General features: G+C 42.0%; 1 non-coding gene and 1 pseudogene across 1 annotated transcript; one reads left to right on the top strand and one right to left on the bottom strand.

The window, feature by feature from the left end:
- Window positions 1–329: 329 nt before the first annotated feature.
- Window positions 330–8,650, bottom strand: LOC119371781 (uncharacterized; annotated as a pseudogene).
- Trnam-cau (transfer RNA methionine (anticodon CAU)) lies at window positions 6,904–6,975 on the top strand. Its single transcript has one exon. It is a non-coding gene; the product is annotated as a tRNA-Met (tRNA).
- Window positions 8,651–9,068: the final 418 nt, after the last annotated feature.

Raw genomic sequence — 9,068 nt, 5'->3', positions numbered from 1 at the left:
CAAGACCGTAAAAATTGTTTCTGGCAGGACACACATGCTCTTATGCCGCCGCGTGCATGCTCCCTCCACCTTCATCTAACTAGAGCTCAAGAGTTGTGCATGAGAGGCCTGAGGCAAACTGACGTTTACACCTACGCGCACTTAAATTTGGGGGAGTTTCTTCCTTGTTGTGTCAAGGTTTTGTGTTTTGCACTGCTGTGTGTTTTGCACTACCCTGTGTTGCAAAAGTGAGTGTTGCAATTGTTCAATTATAGACCCTTACATAGGATGTCATCTCAGCATGAAACTGCTCAAATGTACCACTAAAGGCAATTTCTTGATGCAGCTCTGGCTCAGTAATGAAAGCGGATGCATGCTGCTAAATATGGATGCGTACAGCCTTAAAAGTGGAATTCTCCCGTCTCCTACTGCAAGCGCGCCTCTACTAGAGTTTCGCAAACAGCTATCACCACTGCACACGCGATAGCAGAATTCACAAAACACTGCTTCAGTTCATACACAACACCTCATTTACAGCACACATATAACACGCATATCCACATAAAGAATTATGCCTACAGGGCAAGTCTTTGATGGAATTAAAACAAAAAAGAAAATACTGAAGCAATGTAATGTAATGCCAAACAACCACAAGTGATGAACAACCGACAATAGACATGTGAAAAAGCAACAAAATGCAATCACAAAATTTGTGTAAACACCATTTTTAAGATCATGAAAGTCACGACATTCAACTCATTTTGTGCTTCGCTGTTCCACTCGTCAAAGCTTCAAACCAAAAATGAGTGCTTGAATGATTGTGTACTGTAATTGGGTGTCTTGATATGTTTTTAGTGCGTTGTTCTCCAATTATCATGATGCTGTAGTCTGACGTTAGCCTCTTAACCTGCATTTTTCACTTGGCCGTTGTTTTCCAATAGTCCTGTTGCTGAGGTCGAGGGGATGGGTTATTGCCAGCCATGGTGGCCACTTTGCAATGGGGGTTAAATGCAAAGAACCCCTGTGTGCATTGATAATGGTGCATGTTAAAGAACCAAAGGTATTTGATTATAATTCAATATCGCCCACTACAAAGTGCTTCATAATCATTATGTGGTTTTGGCATGTAAAAATTATTAAAATTCTCTGTTCACTGACTACATTCTAGCATATGAGCTAAAAATAAACCCGAAGACCATGTTTTTTACACGCTCACATTTTCGTGTTTGTTTAGTGTATCATTCCGGAATAGGACTTGTGATGAGCATCGAGTATGCAGTAGTCTGGAACATTCCACAAAATTAATGTAAAGTAGAAATTTATTTTATGGTCGTTTTAAAACCAGCTTGCTTTATATAACCTCAGTCACGTTCTATCAAGTTGGGAATTGTACAAATGTAGTCCTCTGTGTTATTCAGTGAGATCAAAACGCATGGCTTAAGTATGTCAGTGACATTGAGAGGTAGCAAGGAGTATGCCAATGAAAAGAAACAGCCAGAAACATGTGGAGGCAGTTCTGCTACATTGTTGTCAGTAATTATCTTTGTGCAAAGGAGGACAGCCTGGCCATTTGAAATCGAAGACAAGTCAGTGACCTCAAATATTCTCTTAATTAAATAAAAGTCCCCACTCTTAGACTGAAATGCTGAGCTGTTTTTTTTCCCCGTTCTGTAGTTTTCGCTATGAAAAATTGTTCCCAAATAAGAAAATCTTAAATACTCTTGCACGGGTGGCACGTGGCCAAAAAACGCCTGTATGCAAGAAGCCTCCTGATTGCTCAAACAAGCTACATCTTTTGGCGTTCCAAACATCCATGCAGCTCCAATGCGTCGTGCATGCTCTGTTCTTGGGTTACCTAGTATAGTTGTACAAAAATCTAGAACGTTTGAAGGTAATGGAAGTGCTGAAAGTAGAATTTGGAGCTCTTGAGACATTATTACTCTCTCAATTATCTGTTCAGGCACAGCTTTTGCAGCATTCACATGCCTAACCAATTCTCCATTCCCACTTTCAAATGTGAAAGCAGAGTGTGCCCACAAAGGCCCAAATTTTCTAGTGGCTTCAGCCAAATGAAGAAGTTGGTGATTGTTGAAACTCATGCACCGCTGGCCGTAGAGCCCAGCCGCTTGCGACACGAAGGCAACAAGAAGTCGTTCTGTAAACAGACCAAAATAAGCATGCATGTAAATCACCTTTTTCACACTATAGCAAATGATCACGATAAAGCATTGTCTACCCTACAGTAATTTCAAAAGGTACTCCTTATTAGATAAGTTGCATTTACTGCACAACTGGGCAGCATTAAACCACCTGTGCAGTGATGGCGAAACATTCATTGACATAAACTCGGTACTTAGTTTCACTGAATTGAAGCAACTGCCCCGCACAAAAATTAGCAAATGGGGCCTTCTTAGCAAGGGGCACCAGAAGGCGTATGGCAGGCTACACTGGTGCCAAGCACTTAAATCTTCCATGTCAAGTATACAAGATGCAAAAATTAACCTAGAATAACATTGAGCAGACATCTCACATTTGAGATATATACACCACAAAAACACTGCAACGTGCAATTAAGTTTTTGATACTGTACCACGTGCACAGACCAACAATTAAGGTACAATCAGTGCCATGTGACACAATAGTTCCGTGAAAGCAGAGAGAGTACATAAATGTATACAGTGTCTTCCTACTCGAACACTTCTCTACTAGCCTATTCCATTCAGCACGACACAGATTAAGCCACTCTTCAGTCTTCTAAATGTTCATTGTAACCACTGTCATGCGCACAAGAGCCATATGGGAAATAATGGTAAAAAGGCAGTGAATACTGGGAACTCAGCATTCGCATAAAAAGAAGCATGGGTGAACTTTCTTGCATCAGGAATGGATAGGTAGCTAGGGCTATGTTAGCAGCAGCACATTGCGACATGGCATGAACTATTGCATTTGTTGAATAATCTGCGAGATTACTAAGACATTAGAAAGCTAGCTAATGGCCACCACTGGAATTGCTTCCACAGCTAAATATGAAAGTCTCGGTGGGTACTGTTTGTTACCTCGTTGAGAATTACTGTGATCAGTGCCAACTCCTAGGTCAATGTTTGAAATTTCGTCAAAAGCTCTGAGACGTTGGCATCTCATGTGGTCATGGTGCGTCATATAGGCACGATCATAAACGTGTATGCGCCACAAAAAAACCACCGGGCCTGTGCGAAGCGTGCACAGCACAGTCACAGCGAAAGCCGGAAGAGCGGACCGTTTTAAACACTCATGAAGCACATTTGCATGGCACCTACTGCACTATGATTTATAATTTTTTTGTAAGTGAACCGTTTTGTAATGGGTTAAAGGCTTTCAACAATCCACTCGTTAGGCAAATCGCTTTGTGTGATGCCTGGTCGTGATTTTACTCTTCTAAAACGACCTACAACAGATGTTCATCAGATTCCTTACCTAACATGAAGCCTGTATACGGTATGTTTACAACGAACTTCCGGCTATGGGCATCAATTGCTTTGTGGTAGAGCACTGGGCTGCCACGCAGAGGTCCCGGGTTCAAATCCCATTCCATCCTAGGTAGTTTTTTTTTTCTTTTTTTGCGATAGCAGTTACGGGCAGCGGCGGCGGCGGTGGCGGAATACTACGCCGCCCGAATCAACCTTTCTTGTGATCTCACTGTAAAATGTGTCGTGTGGTCACGGTCTATCATGAACGAGTATGCACCACAAAAATTGAGTAAATCCCACTGCTCGCCATCGGTCCACTAAAAATGAAAAAGACAACAGTTAGCTCGAATAGTGGACAACGATAGTGGAGCTGAAACACCCTTAATTCCCTGTATTCCCAGTTGGCATTACTAGTGCTTCATCAAACAAATCTCTGTGAAAGCACAGCATGCTTTGCCCCTCCCCACATTTTATGATATTGGAGCTGAAACACCCTTCCCTACATATTGCTTCACCCTTTCCCAGTTTATTGTCCAAACATTATCCTTCTGCTGCCAGCCATTTTTTTCCCTTGCTGTGATGATCGATCCTTTGTGGTGCATCTCTTATATTGGAGCAGATTTGTGGGCATTCCATTTGAAAGTGTGCTGATTTTGCTGCTCACAGCATTGATTTTAGTTGTGAACTCGCATCTAATCTGTAGCTCCTGCATGCATGCGCTTCGTATTCAATAACTGATCCATATCATTAGGGCTCTTTCTTTTTCAAACACGCCCTTGTTATAAAGTAAGGTCCTAAAGAAAGCAAAAGTGTGAAATCTTAGCAAGAATTTGCACATGTATGCTTCGTTAAGTCTGTGTTTGTGTGGGTACTTCTCTTCTAAAATAAAGAAGACATACAAACTTTGTTAAAACTTTCTGTTTTAGCGTTTTGCTTTAAAACTGCTAATATTTGAGTCAAGTCCATCGATGGCCCAGAGTTATTTCAAATATTGGCCGAACTAGCCCAAATGTAGGAGCATGCCCTGGCGTGCTGACAAAGTTTTCCAGCTACACAAAATAAAGGAACTCTTTCTTTCTCAATAATTGAGCCAATAGGCAATGCCTGCTGAAACTAAAGACATGCCCAAGGATTGCATCTTTTATTGTACCTGTGAAAGGGGGGGCGGGGCGGTAAGACCAAATGATATTTTAAAGCAAATGCCCTGCTTTCTTTTGAAAGCCTTTTCACAGTCCTCAACTTTTTAATCGCACAAGTGCACACAAAATTATTAGTTAGACCACTAACGGCAGCATAGCCATGCTATAGTTCTAGCCATAGATCAGCAAAAGAAGTGGAGCTGACTCAGATTGACTTAATAACTATAACTTGCGCTCAGGACTCACGACTCAAAATCACCAAAATATTACTCTTCCGAATTTCCTCTAACTCAAACTCATGGCTAGCTGAGTCTGAGTGAGTCCATTCATGAATTCTTTAGCTTTTAGTTTTTTTTTTCAAATATATGGTGTCAGTGCTCTTTAACACCAATATATCTCACAATCAGTGTTGTACGTGGTGTCTTTTGACCTGATAGTTTCAAATATGAATTATCAGTGGCTGCACTTCAGTAAGGGCGTTTTTATTGTAAGACACAACTCACACGAAATATTTTAATGGAGAACTTCTAGTGTAAGAGTTTACAGGGAAGGAAGGGAGGTCAAGGCACGCTTCACTACCACCACCCTCCGTAACACAAGCCTCTGATCAATCAGTATTGAGCTGCTGTATAAACCCTAGTATGTTTGAGTAAACAGTACAAACATGAACTGGCATAAGGCTGCTGAAGTTTAATACATTGAAAGAAAAAGTACAGCTCACTCAAACTTACTCGGAAAATAAATTTTGCGTTTAGGTCTTACCCAGACTCAGGCTCACCAAGTTTCCTCCGCCAGGCTCACTTGGACCAAGACTCACTAAAAATTTTCACAAATGGACTCGCTCTGACTCAAACTCACCAAAACATTACTCACTCGGACTCACGGCTCAGTCTAAGTCTGGATGAGTATGCTGAAGACCCACGTTTATGAAATGCAAAAGATTATCAAAGTGCCCTTACCTGCACAGTCAATCTGGTCAGGTGACAGCTCTTGCAACAGCAAGACGAAAATTGCTTCCGATAGGAGAGAAAAATGACGAAGGTATCTTTGTGGAAGGACATGGCGACAGCAAGGCAAGCAGTAGAATAGCAGCCAATTCCTCCATTCATGAGCCTTCCAGTAGCACCTTTCGTGCAGTGTGCGGGGCAGTCGGGTAAAATGATGGGGTGGTCGTATGCTCAGCAAATGTTGATTAATTAGCTTGATAGTCCTTGGACGTCCTGTATAAGGCAACAAATAATTCTGGTTAAAACTACTAATCAGTTCTTCAAATGGCTTAATTGTGTCCTGAAACACATCTGAGAATGATGGGTGGGCAGCGCTGATAATATCAATACATGACAGTTCTAGGCTAGTCATGTTACAGAAGTGACAGAGTGGCATTAGGATCTTTGTTTGAAACTATGAGGTATTGTTCACAATTTTTCGCTGTAATCAGTACTTTAAAAAATATATGGCATCACATATCATAACTACTATCACAGAAACATGCAGAGGTGTTGCAAACAACTTGTCAAAGCACTTGGCTCACCAGCACTTCCTCACAGAAACGTTTGTGGCACCATGACCTTTGATATCAATATGAGTGTCACCCAAGGGCGTCCGCAGAACTTTTTGCAGGGGGGTGCATCCGTGCAGGGAGCATCCAGCACTGGCAGCCTTTCTTTCACTCCGTGACATGACCGGCAAGATTAGTCAATAGTGAAACATGCAAAGTTGACTGGCAAAGCGAAAGGTCATTTCACACGGATATGCGGGACCTCAGTGTGCTAATCAAGCTGTGTAGCTTATTGCTACTGTATAGAAAAATATTATCCGGAATTCCAAGGGGGGGGGGGGGCAGCTGCCCCCCTTGCACCCCCCTCCGGACGCCTATGGTGTCACCCTATTAGAGGGCTATGTGAATTCTAATAAGCTGAACAGGCTTGATAACCACATACTTCTTGAAACAGCTTCTTGAAATTCCCTTCCTACCAGACAACAGAACCAGAACAGAACTTTCTTCAGATCTTACACTATAATTACTACAAGTCACATCCCCTATACTTTCCTTGGGTCTAATTATTTTGTGTCAAACAAGGAAAAATGAGCCCTTGAAATTCTCTTTCTTTCTTTCATTCATAGTGAGGGTCTCGTTCTGGCAGATTGGTCCCCTGAGGTAGTATGCGAGGGAGTATAGGTCAGCTGCCAGCTCACAGAGAGATCACATGCTTCGTGACGCCACCAGGCAGAAAAATAGAGATCAACACTCCCCGTCATGGCTACTAGCGGCTCTGATTGACGCTCCCAGGTTGAAATGTACATATATACCCCATAAAAAAATGGACGAAAGGATGGCCGCCGCTGTAGCTCAGTGGTAGAGCATCGGACGCATTATTCGAAGGTCGCAGGTTCAGTCCCTGCCAGCGGCAAGCCATCTTTTCGTCCACTTCACTTTTTTCAAATCTTACACAATATTTGCTACAAATCACATCCCCTCTACTTTCCTTGTGTTTTCTGGTCTATTAGTTCTAATTAACACAACCAATGTAACCCTTGCAATGACACCACCAGAAAGGTGCTGTGAGCTATACATTTGCCTAACACAAAAATTTTATGTTATATCTAACTCCATGTATTTATACAATGAAGTACTGACTTGACACAACTAAAATTAAAATGTTGGAAAGAGTTGAAAATAAAAGAGTTCGCTTGCTCTCAATCACAGATCACTGATTTTTTGCACAATGTTGTTGTTGCTGAAGCTAATCTGCTCATTCTATAGATATGCGCAGCTGTTTGGTTACCATAGTTCTAGGAAGTGCGACAACTAAGTATGTGAAGACTATTGAGACAGTCTGGAAAGTGTATGCACACTGTGCCTGTTGGGAACATGAGCATCCTCAGACCAGCTGCCAGGTTGTTCTAAAGAAAAAATAAGGTGTTGTGATGAGTGTTAACTGTCATTCTCTGTGTGTTTCTTTTCACAAAGAAGCTTTCAAAGGCAGATATATGCTAAAGGTTCCCCCCCAGTTATTATGCATGGACCACCATGCACAGAAAATAAAGGCAGTGAAATAATGCAATGTTTGAGATGCGCTTAAATATTAATATTTGTGAGTGTCTGTGCAAGTTGGTAATTCATCGTGATGAAAAGTATTAACAGCACGAAAAAAACTGGAACATGTCACTTCCCTTATCTCCATTCGTGTTTTTTCTGCACTGTTGTAAGTTTCTCTTGACGATGAAGCCTAAACATGAATTCATGAAACGATTATCAGGGATGTCACAGTAGCTACAAATGATTCTAGAGTTCAACATAAGGAATGTCGAGTACACAGCCCCTAGATATGTTCACAGAATAACAATTAAATTTTTTAAGTGTGGGTGAGTTTACATCACACATGCATCATGTAACTTTGGCAGTGATGCATAAGAAAGCAATATGCATAGTAGGATTTTTAGAGTCTTTGTTCCTGCTGTTACTTCATCTTCAGGTGTACAGTATGCTTACCGATGTAGTAGGCCTCACTGTTGTTTGAGGAGTCAAACCAGTAGTCAGTGAATTGTCTTGTCACACCCAGGAGAACGCAGTGCATGTATATTCAACTGTGTATCCCCACACCAGGTCAAAGTGGGCGAGCTTTGTCAGCGGGGACATGCCTTTGAGACCATTTACAGGCGTTTTCAGCCTAGCTGCAAGGCTCATGTCTCTTTTTACGCCCGACATCGTCCTTTCAACATCAGGTGTTGAATTCAAGTACAATAGTCGTCCTGCAACCAAACAAATCAGAAACAAGATTAGTGGGATTCGTGGAGAGTTCACAAAGAAAACCATGCTGAAGCATTATGAAGGCTGGTTCAGACATTTTCGTTGTAAACATTTTTAATGGACTCACCTTCTTGGCTTTCTCCACAAGCCAGGCACCATGGGCAGCCAAAAAATCCGTTGAATTGAACCTGGTTTCCCACAGCTGCCCTCGCTGGTGCATCAACACACACACAAGTCACGTAAATTTTTGTGTAAATGACAGCCGATGACTGCTTCCAGATTAGCTCACCAGTCTGGCCTAACGCATCAACAAACTTTGTTAGAAACAGCAGCATGTCTGGGTGCTTTCGTCCAAACCACAGGCCTCCAAGAATGACATGTTTCTTCCTGTATAGTGGAGGTAGTTCATTTATGGTCACCTGTATCGGCCATATCGAGGAGTTTGAGGACTTATACAGTCTGCCAGTATACAGACTGCCATCAGTGTTGAAGGTGATGGTTAGATCACTCCACCTTAGAACTCCCTTTTCGCGCAAAGAGCGATGCACCATGCCACTTGTGATATCATATATGGTTCGAGATCCATCTTCTGCCTGCTGCTTCAGCTTGCACAGGCTCTCGTATAGGACACTTGAGAGCCTTGCCATTAGGCTAGAAAACTGTGTCCTGATGTCCAATATTGAAAAAAATGTGCCACCACTTTTCATGTTTGATAATTTTGTTGTTTTAAGGCAGGCACTGCATGAGAGGTGT

This window comes from Rhipicephalus sanguineus, chromosome 10, assembly GCF_013339695.2.
Source record: "Rhipicephalus sanguineus isolate Rsan-2018 chromosome 10, BIME_Rsan_1.4, whole genome shotgun sequence".
Taxonomy (NCBI): Eukaryota; Metazoa; Arthropoda; class Arachnida; order Ixodida; family Ixodidae; genus Rhipicephalus; species Rhipicephalus sanguineus.
Note: the sequence above shows the minus strand (reverse complement) of the source record. Positions and strands in the feature narration are given on the sequence as shown.